The sequence below is a fragment of the Tympanuchus pallidicinctus genome, unplaced genomic scaffold, assembly GCF_026119805.1.
Source record: "Tympanuchus pallidicinctus isolate F22 unplaced genomic scaffold, pur_lepc_1.0 scaffold22, whole genome shotgun sequence".
Taxonomy (NCBI): domain Eukaryota; kingdom Metazoa; phylum Chordata; class Aves; order Galliformes; family Phasianidae; genus Tympanuchus; species Tympanuchus pallidicinctus.
Genome location: NW_026294739.1, coordinates 4,976,235 through 4,997,444, shown reverse-complemented (window position 1 = coordinate 4,997,444; position 21,210 = coordinate 4,976,235). Strand labels below are relative to the sequence as shown.

Genomic DNA, 21,210 nt, shown 5'->3' with positions numbered 1-21,210 from the left:
GTTGAAAATTCTGCAAAGCTCAAGATAATGATCTGTGTGCTTCATCTGAGCAATAACAGAATATATGTATTTTACTGACTTGTTGCCTTAGGTATCAGGGTACCGTTTTTAAATACTGAATGTGATTCTGCAGAGCCTGTTAGAGGTCAGCTGATCCAAGTACATAAAAATCCACTATTTGGCTGATTTCTACCTCTCCTAAAATTTCAAATCTAGTGCACTGCTTTTCCCATGCCGTTATCTGAACTTCCTTTTCAACTTCCTTTTTCTGTTTTGATGGTAGTTTCTACTTTGGGCACTGTGTATGAAGAGGCAAAGCACCAAGCAAAGCAGACAGGTACTGCACAAAAAAAGGTTATTTGTAATTAACAGTGCAGGGGTTGGAGCTGGGTCTGATCTCATCCAACATCTTTGTCAGTGACTTGGATAGAGGGATAGAGACCCTCAGCAGGTTTGCTGGTGATATAAAGCTGGGAGGAGTGGTAGACACACATGAAGGCTGTGCTGTTATTCAACAAAACCTGGACAGATAGGAGGGCTGGACAGGGAGGAACTTGATGAGGTTTAACAGGAACAAGGGTAGAATCCTGCACTGGGGAGGAGTATTTGTGTACATCAGTAGGGTCAGGGGCTGTCCTGCTGGAGAACAGCTCTGCAGAGAAGGGCCTGGGGATCCTGGTGGAAAACAGGTTGGCCATGAGCCAGCAGTGTGCCCTTGTGGCCACGAAGGGGATCTCCTGGAAGACGACTAGTGGAGGGCCACAAACGTGATGAAGGGCCTGCAGCATCTCCCATTTGATGAAAGAGGGTGACCTGGGTCTGTTCAGCCTGGGGAAAAGAAGACTGAGATAGGATCTGATTCATGTTTATAAATATCTAAAGTGAGGTGAGAGGCAAATAGATGAGACCAGGCTCTTCTCGGTGGTATGTACTGAGAGGATAAGAGCAATGGCCTAAAACTTGAGCATAGGAAGTTCCATACTAACATACGGAAGAACTTCTTTACAGTAAGGCTAAGTGTTGCAGTGGAGCACTGGAACAGGTTGCCTGGAGAGGATGTGGATCTCCTGATCTGGAGATGTTCAGGACCCAACTGGAGGCCGAGCTGCATGGCCTGGTTTAGCCTCCCTGTAAGGTATCTGCTGTAGCAGGGGGTTGGACTCGATGATCTCCAGAGGTCCCTTCCAGCCCCTGCGATTCCATCATTTGACAGGAATGAGTTCTTAATGAAAACCAACATTCACAGGAATGTGAAAACAAAACTAGGTGTCGTGTTAAGACTACAATCAGGCCTTTCCCTTATCATTCCTCATCTTAATTTGTAATAGTTTTATCCAGATCTGCATCAGCTGTGTAGCTTTTGAAATTGAATCCACGTATTGGGTGCTTTCATATTTTCTGTTACTGCAAAAACACTGAATTTGAAGTCATATCCACCATAAAATGACAAAGTTGCTCTTTGCCGTAAAATGACAGAACTCCATATCTCTTTCTACTTTTTAAATAAAGAACTTCAGTCTCTGTAATTTTTCCTTTACTCCATTTTGTTTAATGTTGAAGCTTCCACGTTAATTCTCCTGGGTGAGAAATGCTGTGGGTAAAGCGCTGGCTGGGGACCTACCATAATTGGGTTCTGTTTCTAAGTGTGTCACACGGCTGCTGCTGGATCTTGGAGAAGTTCAGTTATCGCTGTGTGTTCTCATCAGGGCATTGGGGATGGGGCTGTTTCTTCCCTTTCTTTGGTGTCTTTGCTTAAGAAAGTTTTATTGCATTTACGTCCTTGAAGATAGGTATTATCTGCAATCACGGACCTTGAAGCACTGGAGATGCTACTACAAGATGAATGCAAACAGCTAATTGAAAATTACTTTGCTGCTGCTAAGGCAGTTGAAATGTATAGCAGAGAAACATTATGCGCTTTGAATTACAATGGAAAAGCTGTAGATGTATTTTTATGTGGCCTCAGTTAGTAAAAAAACAACCACATGTATGTCACCCCTTACGATGAGCTGTGCCAGCTGATGCACTGCCTGACTTTGCCTGCTCTCCATGGAAATGCCTTTGGTGAAAGAAAATCTCCCTTCTTGTATTAAAATAATATTTTTTACAGGAGGAATTATTTGTAAAAAGGAGGTCTATGCAGACTGTAGTACAGCAGCTGGAGTCTTTTTAAAACATGATATTAGAAGACAGAATATTTACTATACTGTTGTAAAGGGAAAAGAAATGTGACTGATGACCCCCCCTGTATTTATATTCATTTCCTCTATTATTCCTTTTCCAGTGGACTTCTAGGTAGAGGTGTGGGAAGGCAAAGCATTTATGCCTTTGTTTCTCACCGCAGCGCATCACTGTAGTGTGCCTTTGTTATGTTCTTTTTAAGGTGGTTCTTTTTTTTTCTTTAAGGCCAATACTCTAGAGGGTGGTGAAAATGAAATGAAATAAGGGTCTCAAAGCCAGACCTAATATAAACCAAAAATTACGATGCTGCTTCGTTAATTTAATGGACATTGTTGACCTGGAACATCACTTGATGCTTCTGCTACTTTTTAACCCTGTTTGTCTGTGGAATAATAAAGAGATGTACATATATTATTACAGTCTTCCTGAAAACTGGGTGGCCTTCAGAAATCAGAGCGTTCCTGACGCTTTGAGCCCATGCCTCTGTGTTTAGTGATGAACAGGTTTGGTTTACCCCGAGAAAGACTTCTTGGGATGCAGCAGCAAATGAGATGGTGTAAGCGTTGTGTGATTTTCTGCTTGCTGTGATGTGCTTTGCTCCCTGCGATGTACTTACGAGAAATAAGACTGGGTTATGGGGGGACTTCCATGTTTGCCTTCTGATTTGTCAAAGGAGAGAACTTGAAAGGAAAGGAGTTAAGGGAAATGCTGTTCAGGTCTTTTCTTAAGACTCGTACAAGAGCAAGCTTTTGTTACCAAGTGTGGTGGTGCCATTTTTGTTGTAGTGGAACCATTATACTCCTCCACACCTTGCCTGTGGGAGCAGCTCTCAGCACTTGCTTTCAGTCCAGCCCTCCTTGGGCTCCTCTTCAGCCTTGTGGTTTTGGAGCTGTTATATAGAAATTTAAGAATGCTGTCTTTTATTCTTTCCACCTTGCTCTTTGTGGTTCATCTCAGCATCAGGAATTACTTTGCAATTGGATCGTATAGGGGTTTGTTCTTGACCTGGTTAGTGCTGTTTATCCAGCAGTGTCTACAGTTGTAATTCACCTGTGGTGGAGCCCTGCCAAGCAGGTCACTCTCTTTGCAAAGGGTTCCCTGAGTGCTTCTGCTCTATGCCAGTGTTTCCATCACGCAGGGTCGGAGCTGCTCAGCTTTCTGTGCACATGCACAGGCCATGCACTGAAGGCCATGCTTTTTCTGAGGTGAGACCTACTGAAACTTCATTAATGAAGGAATCTGAAAAATGCTGTGTAGTATGTTACTGTGCCGAGCCTTGCAACTGATGAAAATAAAGGGTTTCTGCCTTCTTTTTGTACCAAATATTTTGTAATTCTTGGTAACATGGCTACAAACAGTGGAAAACATTATCACTGTTTTCAAAACTGACTTTCTGAACCCAGTCTAGGTTTGAACTGTTGACTTGATAAGAGAAGGGTTGTTTTGGTCTTCACTTGCTTCTAGACTTCTCACATGTGTGGCCCTTTGATAATATCTTACTATGTAACCTCATGCTCAAGTTGTTAGATTTCTTTTTCTGAAATAAAATAGGAAACAAACAACCTCCTGTGAGCAGAGCCAGGTATCAGCATGTGTGTGGTGGTGTTCTTCCTGTGGTTGGTACTTCAGAACTTTCAGAAACAAACCTGACCCATTAATTAATATTAGGGGAGTGGCAGAGTTACCTTCTGTTATTTTTTAAACTAAATTGGTGATTCTATTTGTCAGGTCTAAGACATAGAAGTCTTTTGTAGTCACATGCTCTTAGTGTTAGGGAATGGATGTAGCAGTTGATTGAGATTAGATCTTTCAAGGAAATAGGCTTTGGGGGCAGACTGTGAATATATCCTGCATTGCAAAAACATAGATAATGGAAGAGATAAAAGATTCTGCTGTAAACAAAGATAGCAGTGCAGAGGTTTGTATTAGAGCCCGTAAAAGTGATTGTCTTCATTTGTCTTAGAAAATTGGATCTCGGGGTCACTCTCAGATTCATTTCGTGTTGTAGGTTGTTCACTGATTGCCACTGTATGGACCCATCTTAAATTCATTCATAAAGAAGAGAAAGAAAAGGGGGATCATAAAGCTGCCATCATTTCCAAGTCTCAGAGAAAATGGAAGAACTAAGCCAGAAACTGAAACTTGTATTCCGGCGTGCTGCAGTTTTTTGTTCAGTTCTGCCAGTGCTCCCCCTCTCATTAAGTGCCTGTGGGTTTGCTGGTGAGCAGTGCTGAACAGGAACATGGCTGTCCTCACTCAGCCCCTGCTCATCCTGCTCCCAGGTTCCTCTTTCAGTTCTGTAGCACAGCTGAGGTTCTTGGAGTATTTCTGTACGTAACTGAGAACCGAGTCTGTGTATGCTGGCACGTAATGTGCAACTCCTTGGGTGCTCTGAGTAATTGAGACTCAGCGTATGAGACAGGCAGAGTCTCTACCTGAAAGAGAAGCGAGTGAGGATCAAGAGCAAATGGAAACACACAGCATTTCATTAATCACTAGAGCTTTGTAGATTTGCTTTTGAGTGCTGGAGGTAGCTGAAGGTAAAATGCATTTGTTACATGTTGGAGCTTTTCCTCCTTCATCACAACAAGTATTGTTAGTGATGACTTTTAGTTCAGGTAATACTGCATATGTTAGTGGTGAAATAATCACTGTTGATATATATCATGGAGTAATATATGGAATTAAGCAGCAGGTTAGACTGCTGCAGGATGTCTTTGAAGTACATTTAATTTGATTGCGCTGTGTTCAGAATCTGCTGCAATCCACTCTTTGGAGGTAGTTTTAGTCATAAAGAACAAAGCCCTTAAAGCTGGCATTGGGAGCAAAGTGGGAAGTAGCTTCACAAAATGCTTCATAACAATCAGCTACTGAAACATGCATTGTTTAGCCTCACTGTTTAACTCTGCTAATGGGCTCTCATTTATGTAAAATTAAGTATGCACACTTAAAAAGGAGGAATTTGGGAAGTAAACAGCAGTAAATTTGCATGGCTTCACGGTATTAGACATTTACCAGAGGAATTGGGAAATGAAACTCTGGCATCTGCAAGTACTGAAGAAAACAGGCTGCATGGAGATCACAGGAAACAGCAACCAAGAGTCGTCCTTTTCTTAGTGTTTTCAAGTAGCTAACTTATTGCCACAAGATGTTTGCAGAACCAAGGTGAGGGCTCCATCTTTAATTTCTCTCTGTAAAATGCAAATAAATATTAACTGATTTGGTTGGGAGCACTAAGATTTGTTTTGGAGTGCTTCTGCATTTATGAGACAACAGTGAGAAGAAAATGCATTACCTAGAAAGGCCACATCCAAAATTGTGACAAAATGCTTTGTCAGGGCATCTTCAAGGTATTTTAAAGAGTTTGAGATAGAGGGAATATCTGAATTTAGAATGGCCTTCAGTTCATTAAATGAACAAAAGATTTCTTTATGAAAAAACAGTGATGGGGAGGTAATATTGCTCCTTAACAACTCCAGCTGACTTAGTCTTCTGTGCCATACCAAATAACTAACTTCAACAGTAGGTTTTAGAACAAAGTGTGGGCCATAATTGTGCTATGGTATGGGATCAAAAGAACCAGTACTTCACTCAGGTCTCTCATGTACAGAAATTGCTGTGCTGCATACCCTCTCCCAGAGGTTTCTGCTTATAAACAGCGATTTTCTATTCTCAAATACTGCTTTAGAGTAATGAAAATCCATGTGAGATCAACCTTTTTTCTGGCATTCAATCTACGTGCATATACTGAAAGGCAGAGTTTTGCAGTGTGAGCACTCAGGGTGCTCAGTGGTTGCAGGCCGGTGGTTGGCAGCTCATTAGCTGTTGCAGACACCTCTGTTTATGTGCTGGGTGATTGCACCGGGCGATGGATCCTTCTGCCTCTGCCTGCACTGCTCCCCAGCAGTTCAGCTAGCTGGGCCTCCAGCCTTGGAGCCTCACATTGCAGCATGTGCAGGTATGGATTTATTGAAAGAGGGGCACTGCTGGTGTGATTGCAGAGACTGCAGCTTCCAACTCTTCTCTTCCATACAGCAGATACAGAGAACTGGAGTGAAATACAGCACCACTCGGGGATATTAGTGAGTGATGGCTCTGCCTGGAGGTAGAAGAACTTGCATATATGTACAAATGGATCTGTTCAATCCAAATGACTTGTTCTTTGTCACCAATTTTGCAGCTAGAGAAACAACCAGCTGAGTAATCACTTGTGCCCTAATCTGGACTGGAAGTGGAAATGAGCTGGAAAATGTTACTCAATTGACACTGTTTAGGAATCAATATAAAGCAAATCTAAGCACTTGTTTGTGAGTCATCAGAAATCAAAAGAACATTGCTGTTTTTATTTAATGGTCATGTGCAGCCTAGAACATTATGATTTGAGCTGCTGAGCACCCTCGCTCTGACACACTCATACCCAGAATCTCTCCAAGGATGTTGCGTATTCTGCAATCGCTGTTATCAGCACCATCCAGCCCTCCAACACTGAGAGTGTCTGTATGAGTGTCTCCCCCTCGTACAGAGACTGTGCTAATCTTGATTTCAGTGTGCTGCTCTCGGATTCAGAGGATGGTAGATTGGTCAACAGAGACATAGGGAAAAACTCTGTATCTGCCAGTCTTTTTTTGTTAAGCTTCATTAACAGTGAGATGTTCCACTTCTGCTTTGCCCAGAGGCATTTCGTTTCAGGGTGGCAGAGCAGAAGAGAAACACTTGAATCGTTCCTGGAATTATTATTTTTTTTTAAGTGATTGGATTTTGGTTTGTTTGTTTGCTTAGGCTCTTGTTTGTTGATCCTAGATTGCCATTTGAAAGTTGCTGTCCTTTTCTCCTTTAGCTGAATGCCTTTTGTTGCTCAGTGCCAATAAGAACTCTGAGTATTTTGATTGTTTTATTGTCTATTGGAAGGGCTGAAGGTTGTCCTTCCATCTTGTCTGGTTCTAAACCAGAATGCATAGTGGGGTTACTGGGTTCCGTAGCCCAAAGCACCATTGGGATGGATCACCTTACACAGTTTGGATACCAAAGGGCATTGCACAGTGGTGAGCCACAGCATGCTGAGGCTGTGAGTAAAGTGAACATGGGGCTGCTTCTAGGGGTGAGTCACAGGCGCTGGGTACGGAGCTCTGCTCTGAACCACCCCCTGGAGAAAAAGAACTGTGGTAGCTGGTTCTGTTTAATGCAGACAGGTAACTGAATTTAGCTTCAGATCACATTGCTAGCGTTATGCATTTAACTTGAACAGTGCCCCACGTTTTTTAAAGTTACTCCTGAAAATGCTTTGTGGTCTTTGTTTTGTCCATATTAAAAAAAGCAAAATAGATCAGGGCTGTAATTGACCTGTAGTTCTAACACGGCTCTCTTGTGCAACTCATTTGGCTTAAACCTTGGCATCCTGTAGTTTCTGTCTCTGCTTGTTTTATTTTGTGTTATTATTTTCTGTGGCTATTTTTATGTTATGAGAGCTTGCAGCTATGTGCCTATTTTGGTTTGCTCATGAAGATTTTGTGCGAGATAAGTGGGCTTCATAGAACAATTAGTTGCTCTGGATTGTGAAGTGAGGTAGTTCAGAACAGGCTGAGGCTTTTTTGGTTTTGGTATTGTTTTGACCAACTATAAGCAAGGATTAAAGTGTAACATGTAAGGCAAAACACTGCTGTGTGTAGAACAGTTCGTTATCAATTAAAATATTTCATCTTGATATTACTGCATAAATAACAGCCACCTCTAAGAGGTCCTCTCCTGTTGAAGTGATGAAAGGCATAGGATGATCCTTCTGTGTGCTTCTATTGCTTTGCAATATCTAGGAGATAGTTTTTTCAGATTCAGGCTTGCAATTGGATTTTAAATTTGGGCTGAGCTGTGCAGTGTGTGGAAGTTGGAGGTTGCTGGGATGTTACCACATGTGCACTGCAACAAGCTTTTCCTGCTCTGTGTTAATTCCTGACCTTGAGCTGTCGTGGCTTAATTACTGCGAGTGAAAGTTCTTGAAGAATTTTCTGCCTGTTGCTGCTGAAATGGAGGACTGGGATGGAGAAAAAATACATTGCTTTATTTTTCTCTTTATTTTTGTTTACTGAAGGGTGTTTGTTTACTGTCATCTCTGATGGTTAATCCTTGTCGTATCTCAGACTGGGTATAATACTGACTTTCACCATTGCTGAGTGGATGCTATGGGAACTAACTGAGCCTGACAACCACTTGTCCAGTCCTTGGTGCTGTCGAGAGCATGAAATGCATGAGACAGCTTTGATGTGGTTGAAGATGTGATGCGAAAGCTGTTAAACCCCTACCTGTTTGTTTTTGTGTGTACAGCTGTCCGAAACGCCCGCTCACACTTTCAGCAGTGCTCCTGGTGCCTCCTCAGCACCTTCTTCCAGTGTAGATCTATTGCAGAGAGGAAGATGGCCAGGCAGTGGCTGCCTCGTGTCACTCAGCCCACTGCAGGTTCTGTAACCTAATGCACACCAGGAGCACTCTGCTCTCCACCAAATGGTTTCTGTGTCTGCCCTGGCAGAGCTTGCAGGCAGCCTATGAGGTGGGTCTTGGAGCTGTTATTTTGGAGAGGATTGCAGGGCCAGCAGCTTAGCCATATCATTTGTGTGGCATCTGACATTGCTTCTGAAAGATTTTTAGTGGGGGGAGAGGGGTTGTTTAGTTTGTTTCCGAGTGCCCTCCATCCCCAGTGTATAACTGTGTTTGGTTTCAGTTAGATGCAATGCACAATTTTGGGGCAATGATTACTTGTACGTTTTCCCACTTTCTTCCCTATTGGTACAACTTTTTGTTGTACATTTGTAAGTATTTCTGTGGATATAAGGAATTATGGAGATTACTGTAGAGCTGTAGGAATTTTTACTGTATTGCAATAGATCTTGATTGCTACCAAACAAATTTGATGATTCTTGAATTATTTTGTGGGATTGCTAAGGATTTTCTTCAACACACACTGACAATTAACATTAGAAGTATATCTGTGTAATGTGGGTTTGATGAAAGGGCTCAGACAATCCATTACTTTGCAAAATGCCTGTTCATTCAGAAGTTGCAGGCTATCCAGGCTCTGCTTTCTGCTGGGTCCCCGGCACGCTCAGTACAAGTGCCGTCAGTGCGGTCCCAGGGCAGGTGCCCAAGGGCTTTGTGCTTTGGGCTCAGCTCATGGCTGGCAGAGACCAACGAGGGAGGCCCCAGTGCTGATGTCCAGGCAGTTTGAGAAAAGGTGTGTACTCACCAGAGCCCAGGTGGTGTTCACTGCTTGAAGCCATTGCTTCAGTCCTTATGATTTTTATTCTGTTTCCAGAGACTGTGCTTGCATTCGTCTTGATGTGGTTGGGGTTCCGCTAACTGTTATGGCCTTGGGCAGTTTTATTATATAGTCATAAGCCTTTGAAAAACTTTCTTCTTGTACTTTGAAGGTGGAATGTGTACTGGTATCTGAAAGGTTGACTGGATGTGAGCAGCATTTAGACCAGTCTTTTGTAACCTCTGTTGTGCACATCTGAACACTGAGAAATGTTGGGTTAATTTTTTACTGTTAAGCTTACTTGCTTGTCTTTCTTTTCAAATGCATTTTTAGTCAACAAATATAACAACACTTCTATGTGACATGTGGTTCCAGTTTATAAACATAGTAAAATGGGGAGATGATGTGATGTAGGAAGAAATAAGGTCACATTTTTTTGTTTGTTAGTTTGTTTAATCAGGCCTGATATTAGAAAGCTGGTGCTGTGCACTTTACCTGTGATTCCTGTATTGTTTGGGAGCCTTCTCTGTGATTTGCCAAGCTCTATGGAAAGACTTGTTATAGCTTGGGTAAATTCATGTGGTATTTGCATCACTGGCACATATGCAAATTCAAAACCCCATTCTTTGCTCTGTTGGTAATGATAAGCTTCCCAAGAAACGTTCTTCATCAGTTGTGGGCGGCATGTCAGGCTCCCATGGTCTGATTTGTCTGCAGCTGGCTGGTTATCCAGAGACCTCCAGAATGTTGGAGTACCTGGATTTTAGTTAAAATAACCTGCTTCTGCTCCAGGCTTGGGGCTGCACACATACACCTTGCCACCCCTCTGAGGCACTGCATATTATGGAAGATTGCTTGCTTGGAAGGCGGTTCTGGAAGTAACACTATTCATCTTGTATTTATAGTGTGCAGCACTTCATACTCCCTCCCAAGTCCCTACCTTTTGACTTCTGTCTGACTTTTCTGGTTCTGTAAACAAAACCATTGACATGGAAATAAAACATTAATGCATGACTGGCACTTTTGCACTGATTGGAAGAGATGAAATGTACCCTGTCCTTGCAAGTTCCGAAGCCTGCAAGGCCTTTATTTTTCTCTAGTCTCTGTGGCTGCTGTAGTTTCCTAGGCTTTAGACTAGGGAAGTTTTTGGATGTGTTCACACCTTTGTGCACCAAAAGCTTGCTCCCAAAAAGTTGTTTGTAAAGCTGTAATTTCATTTCTTTTTCATATATAAGCAGATAGGGCAGCAGCTGCTTTGCTCTGAAAACACTGAAGAAAACTAAGTTACTTCACGGTGCTCTTTGGGCTGATTCCTGGAGAGATTCTGCTCTGCATGGCTGGAGGAATGGCAGCCCTTGTGCCTGATCCTTGTGCTGCGCTCAGTGCCTATGAGCAGGGTGTGCTGTGTTTGTGACAGAAGTAGTTACCTGCCTTGTGTTTTGTGGCTTGGCCTACGGGTGAAGAAAAGCTGATAGCACTGCTTTGTTTTCAGTGCAGGTTTAAATGTTTCTGTTTGCTCGTTTAATTTTGCTGAGGGAGCCTCATTTGCAATGTAGAACTAAAGGATGGCTGTAGAGGTCTTTTGTCCTGTGCACCTGCGGGGTGTTGGTAAGAGACCTACTGAAGCATTCTTCTGCTGTTTCAAGGTTGAAATATGCATAGGAAGATGGGATGACTTGTGTCATCAAGTCCAGCTCTCCACAATAGAACAACAGATGACATTATACTCTTAACAATAAAGCAAAATGAAAGCTTACAGCCATGAATAAATGAGAGAATACTGCTAAGAGCGTGAGGGTTTGTGTTTCCCCTTTTGTTTTCTTTAATTGCAGAGGATGTGGGTTGATCTGATCCCAACTGAGTGTACAAAAAATGTGAAAATATTTGCAGGAGCTGGCAAATTCTTTTACCTTTGACTGTGTAGGAACACTTTGTTGTGATTATACATTTCTACACTGTTGGAAACTGCACCCTGTACATTTTTTCCTTTTTCTCTTTGAGGATTTGGCATTATTTAATAATTAAACTGTGTGATGTGAATATGCTGTTGTATTTGAAAAGAGACAAAATGTGTGGTTAGATATTTCTGCACAAGCAGTTTATGGCACTAAACAGTGAATTGCTTGAACTCTCATTTTGTGAATTACATTGTTTGTTTTTCTTTCTTAGGTCGCATTTGGGTCATCTTGTAGAACCTTCTGAGAAAACAGGATTAATAGTAAGAAAACAATGGTTAATAGAAATAACTTCAGGATACGGTTGGACTAAAACAGGAACAGATTCTCCAAAGTAAGTATTACAGATTTTTTTTTTTTTTGCTTGTAAAGTCAGTAGCCCAGTTAGCATTAAAAAAAGCCAGAAACTCCATATTCCTTTCAGTCAGTTGGTAATGGTCATTGCTTTGGACTCTGAAGCATCTACAACCTTTGTAGCAGTTGTAGCTTAGGAAAGCTTAGGATAGTCCTCACTTTTTTTTGGTCTGTGTGTGTTCTGGGAGTGGCTTTGAGCAGGACGTGGCGCACTGCAGGCATCATTATGTGGAACCTCATGTTGCTGGCAAATAGGAAAGCCCTGTCTGCATCTCCAGTGAAATCTGACATTTGATTTCTCTGTAGCTTTCTACTTCTGACCATCTGTGTGTGGCTTTGATCCTTTATTTATCAGCACTTTAAATACAAAGTAATTATTGTTTCCTTTTGGACAGATTAAATTGTTCTGTGGGAGTAAACGTGCTCCATCTTTTGTGAAGCCGTATATTTTTCTTAATGAAAAGAGCCACAAGAATGTTTACTAAGTTTGCAATGTTTACACTTCAAATGTGACAGGCAGCTGTGCTTAGAATGTGCCAAGTGTCAAATATCTCCCTTTCTGCTGTCACAAAGCAATGAGCTGCACTGTGAATCTGACCAGAGCTGTAACTGAAATGGCACAACGGGACGTTGTTAGTCTTCATCTGTTGCTCAGCCAGGCTGGTATCTCTGTGGCACTAGCAGGGGCTGGGAGGGGGGATGATGGACTTTGCTGTTGGTGGCAATGTTGTCCCATTCTGCATTTCCATCATCCGTCAAGTCAGCAAGTCTTAAATTGTTGGATCTCAGGTGTGTGTTTTTCTTTACCATGCCTCCTTAACTTCTGGCTTTTGTGAGCTATAGGCTGAGACATCTGTGTCTCATTACTGGTATGAAGAAATTTAGCTACCTGGCTGTGAGCTGTGTGCTTTGCTACCACGTTCCCACACCTTTAGATACTGGTACAACATTTTAATTTGTGTGCTTCAGTTGCTCGAGATGGGGAATGTAATAGTTCTTCCTGTACCTTCTTTGCATCAGCTTTGAGATATCTATACGTTATCGCCGAGGTTAGAAATGGAGGGAAATCCGGATAATTTTCTGTCAGAAGCTGATGTTACTCACGCTGCGTGAATGTCGTTCTACAAAGGCGGGGGAGCGCACGTGGCCGCGCCGTTAGAGCGTGCAGGCGGCGCGCACCTCCGCGCGCGACCGCGCACCCTGCCCCGCCCGCCGCGTCGCTGCAGCGCCTCCTGGTGGCGGCCGGCGTTCGCGACGTGCGGAGCCTCCGTCCTCGGGAACCGTCGGAATTGGCGCTGCCGAGAGAGCTTCAGCTTGGTGCTGAGACCAGGAGCGGGGCCGCGTGGCTCCCACAAGGCCCTTCCGGCCTACATTGTTCTGTGATTCTTGGGTAATCTTGGTTATTTTTGGTCCTTATGATGAGTGGCCAGGGCTGCTTTCAGCTGTACTAACATTGCTCTCATGGCAGAAATGTCGTTGTATGCAATTTTCAGGAGTGTTCTTTTCTGCGATATGGCGTTATATTTCACGTTGTCTTTATAAATAAATGTCATGCCAGCTACATGAAATACATCTGGCTGTTTGCTTTGGGCTTGTGTTGGTGCATTTCTTTCAGTGCTTGTTCAGCTTGAGCAGCCCTGTTCATATGGCACGTGACTGTGAACCTCCATAGGGCTGACACTGACACAGGTACTGCAAGAAAACACACGGTGGTGGAAAGCAGAAAGTCAGGCCAAATGGATCTTGAGAGAAATGTACGCCTTCAGGGAGAATGTCTGGAGCTATGCATCTGCTCCACCCCCTTGCAGGGCATTTTTCTGACTTTCAGAATGCATGGCATCTCTGTGTTTGAACCCTAAGCATAGCCCGTGGTGTGATAAAGCTGTGTTTTGGCCCATGCTGTCTCGTTTTAGGAGAAAACTCCTCACTAATTAATTTTTCATTGTTTTTAATTATTTCAGTGTAACCCCTCTTTCTAGCTGCATACAGCTTGTCTGCTGGAGAATAACTCTCTTTCCTGGAGGTTTTGATTGAAAGATCAGAACTAATTGAAAAGTGAATCTTGTAGTCCCTGAGTGAAGAGGTATCTATATATAGGAAAATGTCAATTTCTGGTCCTTTTTATAGAAAGAAGTTACCTAGCTCATAACTCAGATACGCAGCGTTTTAATAGCTGAAGGGAACGATTGGCTGCTGGTAAAATTTGGTGGAGTAGGTCCTTTTATGCAATTTGAAATGAGATTAATAACTAACCATATACACATTTAGATGCCTTATAAATTAAATATTTGCATTTCCTTTCCTCCTTATTTACAGTGAATAAAAAATAATTCTGAATGAGAGGACAGCCAAGAAAAAACTAGGGAGCAGAATTAGTATTTCCTACTTTTTCATTTGACTGTGAAGAATAATCTTGTACAACTCCTACGTAGAAATAGAATGTGCGAGGAGAAGTGGAGAGGATACTTGTTGTAGAATAAATGGATAAAATCACGGATTTTAGTGCATCTTTTCAGATTCATTACAGATGCACCCTATTATCTTTTGAAATAAAAGCAGAGCCCCACACTTGTTCACTTTCAGGTATGCGATCTGAGGAATTGCTTTCTGACCTGCTGTGTTAAAATGACGTATCTCTTCTAGGTTAAGTTTCAGCTCTTTCTCCTCCTATCCCATCAATCTGCCCAGTACCACTTCCCACGTGCCAGCTCAGCTCACCTCTTTGCTAAGCTTGATTTTGTCTGCCAGGTTCCTGAACTAACTGCCCCTGAGGTCAGAGCATTTTGCATATCTCTGTGCATGAACTGGCTGTGAGAAACAGCCCCATTCCTTTGGCGTTTTGTACTGTGGATAATATACTGCCTGCGAGTTGCCTGAAGTCTGTCAGAAACACGAGACTTAAGTTCTGTTCATTTCTTTGGTTCATCATGAATAACTGTTGGCAGGAGCAGGAGCTCTCTTTACTTACCTGAGTGCAAAGTAATGGGGAGTCATTTCCTGCTGTCCTCATTCACACCTGTTCTGGGAAGTCTTCTGCATCTGCAGTAGCATTCAGTGATGTTGTTCTCCACCTGTACACTTGTTTTGCTGGAAAAAAATCTGAAGATAACAATTTCATTTACATGCCACTTTTGTAATTATACTTTAATTGAATCATAGAATAATTTCCTTGAGAAGTGGTAACCAGCTTGCTTAAAATTAAATTCAATTTTAATTTGAAACTGGTTAACATTTGATTTTCTCCCCATTTCTAGGTCACGTTGAAGTCAATTGTTAATTTATTTTGTATTTAGAGGTGCTAGGTTTAAAGCAGAAACTCCATTCACAGGGGTTTTATTCTGACTTAGTTCCTAAAACTTAGTGCATACTGTCATGAGTAGAGCAGAGGAGTGCCAGTAAGTAAAGCTCCAGCAGGTGAACAGATGAAGTAATCAGGGGCTGTGGCAAAAGGCCCTAATAATTCTTTTTCTTTGTGGAAAGTTATCTGCATTTCATGAGGAGAGTGAGAGAATCTAAGCTGGGGTAGCTGAGAATCTGCGCTTGGTGCCACTCTGAGCACCGCAAGGGAATGGCATTTAAAGAAGGCCCTTTGTGCTTTTGATAGATATTTTTAGAGAATCAAATGGTGGTATTTTTATTCCGATTTCTGGAGGAATCCTGACTTAACGGGCACTTAATTTTCCACTCCGTAGGGCCAACTTATGTTGCAGTTGAAGTGAACCACTGGGAAATATTTATAGTAACACGTGATCTTTAAAAATAACTCTGCAGGATGACAGTAGATATCCTGAATTCTTCAAATCTTTGTGATCGTAGATAATAACTATGACATTCCTGGGGTGGAAAATCTTAACTTTGCTAATTTAGGCAATTGCATTTGTAATGAAGTTGTTTGCATTTCTTTTTTAAATATGTAAGCTGTTTGGACTGAAGTGTTCCTATTCAGTTCCACATGGCCTGGGTAGTGTGAAATAACGTATGGAATAAGAAGTCACACAGGAAAAAAAATTGAAGTTTATTACTTTGTCTGAAGAAGCTGTGGATGCTCATCCCTGAAGGTGCTCAAGGCAGGCTGGATGGGGCCCTGAGCGTCCCTGCCTGCAGCAGGGGCTGGAACTGGATGTGCATTCGGGTCCCTTCCAACCCAAGCAGTCCTGTGAGTCTGTGATGACTCTGTGATGACTCAAGCTGTGGGCCCATCGGATCCGGTGGCAGCAGCTGTGAAAAGGTGGCTATCTCAGTAGAAGAGGATTTCAGTTCTTCAGAGCCACCAACACGCGTACTGAGCTGCTGTGTACTGGGCTTCAGAAGAAACTTGAATTCCTTCAGATATACAGGGGGAGTTTTGCCTTTATTTGTTTATTTTAAATCACTTCCAAAGTTTCATAGGACATAAACCCTCCTAATATTCTTATTCCTTTCCCCAGTGGTGCTAGATTCTTTTCCCTTATTTGCTCTGAAATGTTTCCTTCAATGTGTGCTCATCTTTTTATAGTAATCGATGTTTACCTAGTTAGAAAAATGCTTACAAAGATTGTAATCACATTGTGTGAGCGCTCAGTGTTTCCTCTGCTTAGACTATGACATATGCTGCTTCTGCTGCCTAGAAAATTACTGTGGTCAGGTTGTTTTCTGGTCTGTTTGGGACAGTCAGAATCTGTTCAAACGCTGTTTTTGTGTGTCTGGATTGGGTGGCCCTTTTTCAGCTGCTTTCACTGCCACAAGGCTTTTTTTAAAGCCCTTTGGCTGCCATGTGATAGAGGGGCAGTAGATTAAAGGGCATATTGACCTCAGCGATGGTCAGCTTGCAGTGTGGTTCCTAACAGTCGTAATAGCTGTGAAAGCTGGCTGAGCACAGTGCTCTCAGCTTCTACGTAATCAAAACAAGCAACTTTCTGCCATTTGTCTCGTGCTCCTGTAAGTATTCAGTAGTGAAAACAAAAATAAATCAAGTTTTGTGTTCAAGAGTTTATTTTGTAACCTAACTGCTTTTAACCTGAGGAGCTGTAGGTATTGGTGCCCTTAAAATATGCTCTTGTTTGGAATAGCAAGCCAAGTGATGAGTAGATGAAACTTATTTCTTATGGAAACCAACCTGTGGCACGCAAGTGGCTTCTGGCCCTGCGCTTCCCTTGGCTCGGTGCTGAGGGCAGCCCCAGGGCTGAGTGCTGGGAGGCAGTGCTGAAGGTGTCACAATGTATCTCCAGTGCTGATGTGGGTGTTTGTATTCGGCTTCCTTGCAGCTTCAGTTGTTCTTTTTTATTACAGGCCAGGACAACAGATCCAATGTTGCACCTGATCTTACTTTGCTGTTCATTTAGTTTGGAATAGAGAAATGAGCCTTAAAAATAAATGTTAGGGGATTTGTAGCGAGATGGCAAGTGTGAGGGAAGTTTCAAATTAACGTTGTTCTATGATATTTCATAACTTGGCCTTTTTTTTATGTTGGATTTAGAAGAACTTACCTGACGCAGATTAATGTTGATTGTTTCTTATGAACCACGTGAATATGTGGGCAATTCTTTTGCTGAAATGACGAATTGCTTTAAAATGAAATAAAACTAGCTTTTTATCCAGCAGATGAAACAAAACCCTGCAGTTTCCTCTAGCCCTCTATCACTGATTCTTTTTCTTTTCCATATCTGTAAGCCAAGACAGATGATTTTTCCAGAAGACAACTAACCAACATTGATGTTAACACACCAGTTGTGCTGGATGAATCCCAAGACCTTTTAAACGCATCTCAGAGAAAATACTATTTCACAGTTGAGGAAAAAGGAAGTATGGAGAAATTCCACGAGATGACAATGGAAAAAAGAGAAAATATAAAGACATGTGAAGCAAACTTTTAATTTTAGCCTGTCTTTCTGGACTGGAGACAATTTGAAATCTCTTCAATTAAATGAAGAGCTATAATTTTCCTGCATAATGTTAAGATTCTGTTCTCTACTGTGTTTGCTGAAATTCTGTATGGATTGCCATTACATTTGTAGGTTGAATTTGAGGTTCAGCACTCATTCAGGTCCTGCCCAATCTTGTCTAGTGAAAATATCCAGGGGTGAATGCATCCCAGGATGGAGGTACACAGCCTCTCCAGACTGCCTGCTTTAGCTTTTGATGACCTCATTTAAAAACAAACGAACAAAACAGCAGTGGCATTCTAAAAATTCTGTGTGCACATTTTACAAATTCACTGCATTGTTAGTCCGTATCTGGTCTTCTGCAGGGCCTTGTGACAGGCTTGCTCTCTGAGCTTGCTAGAACTCTTGTTTAGCTCTTAATTTCAGGACAGCCCTATGAAATCTCTACTCCCTTCCCAAATTCACTCTGTCCTTCACATCTTCTCAATACTCAATCTTCGTGTCAGATATTTGCACCTTCTGTTTTAATCCCTCAGCATGAGCGAGGTAGCTGGTTGACGCAGGTCAGATGAGCTTGCCATCTCTGACAGCAATGGTGTGGTGTCTTAGCAGCTCAGTGCCTTCTTGTTTCAGTCTCCAGGGAATTGAGTTTGCTGCCCCTGATCACACCTACCTTCTCAAACTGTATGATCTATTGGTCTAAATGATGACTTTCAATACATGAGGATATTCTGAACGTATGGGTTTTGTTCCTTGATATTATGTAATGTTCAGCAGTTCTGCTGATTCCTGTCTTGCTGACAGTTGTCCACATTTTATTTACAAAGATTGTGTGCCCAGGCATTCAGCCCTACAGTGCCACTTTTTGCTTAGGGAGCAAAGCAAGTGGCTGGCAACTCACAGATATACTGTGCATGCCTTGCTTTTGACCATCACCTTTCCTGCAGCCCTCTTAGGGATTAGTGAAGCAGCAGCCTGCTGGTGCTCACTTCTCCAGCCACGAGATGATGAGACGTGCTTCTGCTGGGGGACGTGTGGGTGCAGCTACAAAGTCTCCAAGAGCTGTTGGCTTCTGGAATAAGACTCGGCACTAGAGCCATCCCTTCTGTCTGCCTGGATGTGGTAAGTCATCTGGAAACAGAAACCACAGTAAGACGAGAACAACGGCAACAAACGCTGTGCCTGTGAACGCACAGCTGATCTGGTTAGCTCTTAGAGCCTGTGGTCTGTCGGCCTTGAACTGTCTAGTTATCTTGTGATCGAGGTCACAGTACAGAGAAAAGACAAATTTTGTAACTTTCACATTGATTTCACAGAAGAAATTCTCACGCTCTGTGGGAGTCCTTATTTGAGCTGTTGAGAGGTATTTGTCTTGTGCAGGCATTTAATGTTCTAATTGCTTTTGGCTGGGAGTCCCTTCTCGCAGCTGAAGGCAGTAGGAGGTGTTGCTCCATGACACGTGGCTGTGCCAGGAGGTGGCCCTGCCCTGCACCCACCTCTGCGTCACCACTGCCGCCTGTGGGAAGCAGTGTGCCAGCCTGCAGGCTCTGCTGGCTGGGAGCTTGAAAGAAAAATAGTACCTAAATCTCGGCTGGCTCAGCTCTCAGATCTTGCTAAGAGAGGGCAGTGTGATCTTCTGTCATTTATATCCGTTGATAAAACTGTGTCCTGAGGCCGTAGTTATCTGAACACACCTGTTGTATGGCACTGTACAGACTTGATCCAGGTGCTAAAGGCTGGTAGGGCAGTTCTTCCACTCAGTTTTAATGCTTGATGCATGCACCAGAGGCAAGGCTAATAGATGGGAGAACTGCGGGCAGTTGTCTTGGTTCACAAGTCTGATTGTAGGTCCTCTAGTTTTCTGCTCCATCTGTGTATAAAGATAGAACTTATGTGCAATTCTAAGCTCAGAGCAAACTTACAGTTTGTGTGGGAAGTCTTGTGTGCTGTCAGCGCTTCATATCTGTGACTTAAAGAAACAAACAAAAAAACACAAACAGAAACCACCAAAAACATTTGGTATTGAGGTTTGCCATATTAAGTTCAAGCAATCATTGATCAGATACTTGTTTGCAAGTTGGTGTAACAACTGCTCTTTCCCTCAGTGGAATTTTACAAGTTTCTTATGCCTGTGTTGAAAGTTGGTGACTGTAAGCAGATCCTGTGGAACCTCAGCCTTCGTGCTGTGTACATGAGAAGGTACTTATGGAATTTTTAAGTCTTGCTTCTTGGAACATGTTAAGCTTTCACTGGTACAATAACATGGTTTGAAAACTGTAAATATCGTGGAACAAACCTAGAATGGGATGGCAATAGATACAGTCTTATGCTGAATTTAAATAGAAATTACTGATGAAACTTATTGCACATTAATATCATTTCACCTCTATAGAGGTGATACCAGTTTCCAGTGACCAGTTTCCAGATACCAGTTTCACCACAGTGACCACAGAATGCTACAGAAGGTAGACTGAGCACAGAAATACGTGCACACACGTATGAAAATGCTTCAGTTTTACATCATGCCAATGAATTTTCCTCTGACTGCGGTTTCCAGTTACAACAGAACTCTGGCAGAGTTACTGTGGGTAGAAGCAGCTGAATAATAACATCCCATTTAAAGACCCTCTTGTTACAGATACAGTAATTGATAATGAACTGTGCTCCAAGGTTCTGGGGGTGGATGCTCTGCTGTTCTATTAGTGTTGTGTGTTGCATTGTGGGATGAAATTTTCTTTCTTTCCTTTAGACGGTTTAAGAGATATCTCACCATGGTAAGCTTTCCACAGCCATGCATGAGTGAAGGGTTGGATTTGTAATTAATCTGGTAATTAAGATCAGGTATTTTCATTCCTGACTTGTTTTCATCGCTTGATCCCCCACAAGTCTTGTTTTGCTTCAATCCAGTCTGACGCACTTCAGTGATTTGTTATTACTTTAATTTTTATTTTATTGGAAATTAGAACCTTATGATAATAAACTGTTATTTGATGCTGCTGATGATAATAGGAACTTCCTAATTGTTGCTTCTATTGATTAAAAATATTTGTACTTATGTATTTCTGCTTTCTGAAAGTTAGAGAGTTTTTTTTCCTGCTTGTTTTTAATGAAAACCCTGCTATCCTTTCATCCAGCACAAGCAGAATATGAAGAGAGCTGCAGTAACAAGATATGTTGGCAACAGTCATGCTCCTGTAAGCCTTCAAATTGCAGTAAGGCTGAGGGGGAAAGCTTTGAAATGGGCCTTATTACAAAGGTAGAGGTTTGGGTTCCCACTCGCCCCCCCTCTTTTGGTACTGGAGATTTTCATCACCTGAGATTTTCCAAATGTAAAATGAATCATTCCATATAATTCCTGAAATGGAAGAGATGGAAAGCAATGCTAAAGAATGAGGCAGAGATACAGACAGTGTACATTTCTAGAGTGGTGATTTAGGCTGTACTGGTTTAAAAATGAGCAGTAGAAGTTACCACTTACTGATGGATGCAGAATATTAACAGGCAGTGAGAAGTTACACTGCAGGAGCTGGTTGTGCTGGTGGTCAGTGGTGTTACTGCAGGCACGTTTGGCTTTGCCCTCAGCCTGCATGCTTGCTTGATTTATTTCACTGCAAGC

General features: G+C 42.3%; 1 protein-coding gene across 6 annotated transcripts in view; it reads left to right on the top strand.

Annotated features, from left to right (window-relative positions):
• PIK3CB (phosphatidylinositol-4,5-bisphosphate 3-kinase catalytic subunit beta) overlaps positions 1-21,210 on the top strand; it is an 89,771-nt gene that overhangs the window by 29,455 nt on the left and 39,106 nt on the right. For 5 of the 6 annotated variants that reach the window (XM_052686977.1, XM_052686980.1, XM_052686975.1 and 2 more), the window contains 2 exons: positions 11,594-11,713; positions 18,542-18,716. The gene's annotated coding sequence lies outside the window, so the exon portion shown is untranslated. The remainder of the gene's footprint in view (positions 1-11,593; positions 11,714-18,541; positions 18,717-21,210) is intronic. The other variant, XM_052686976.1, reaches the window with a different exon arrangement.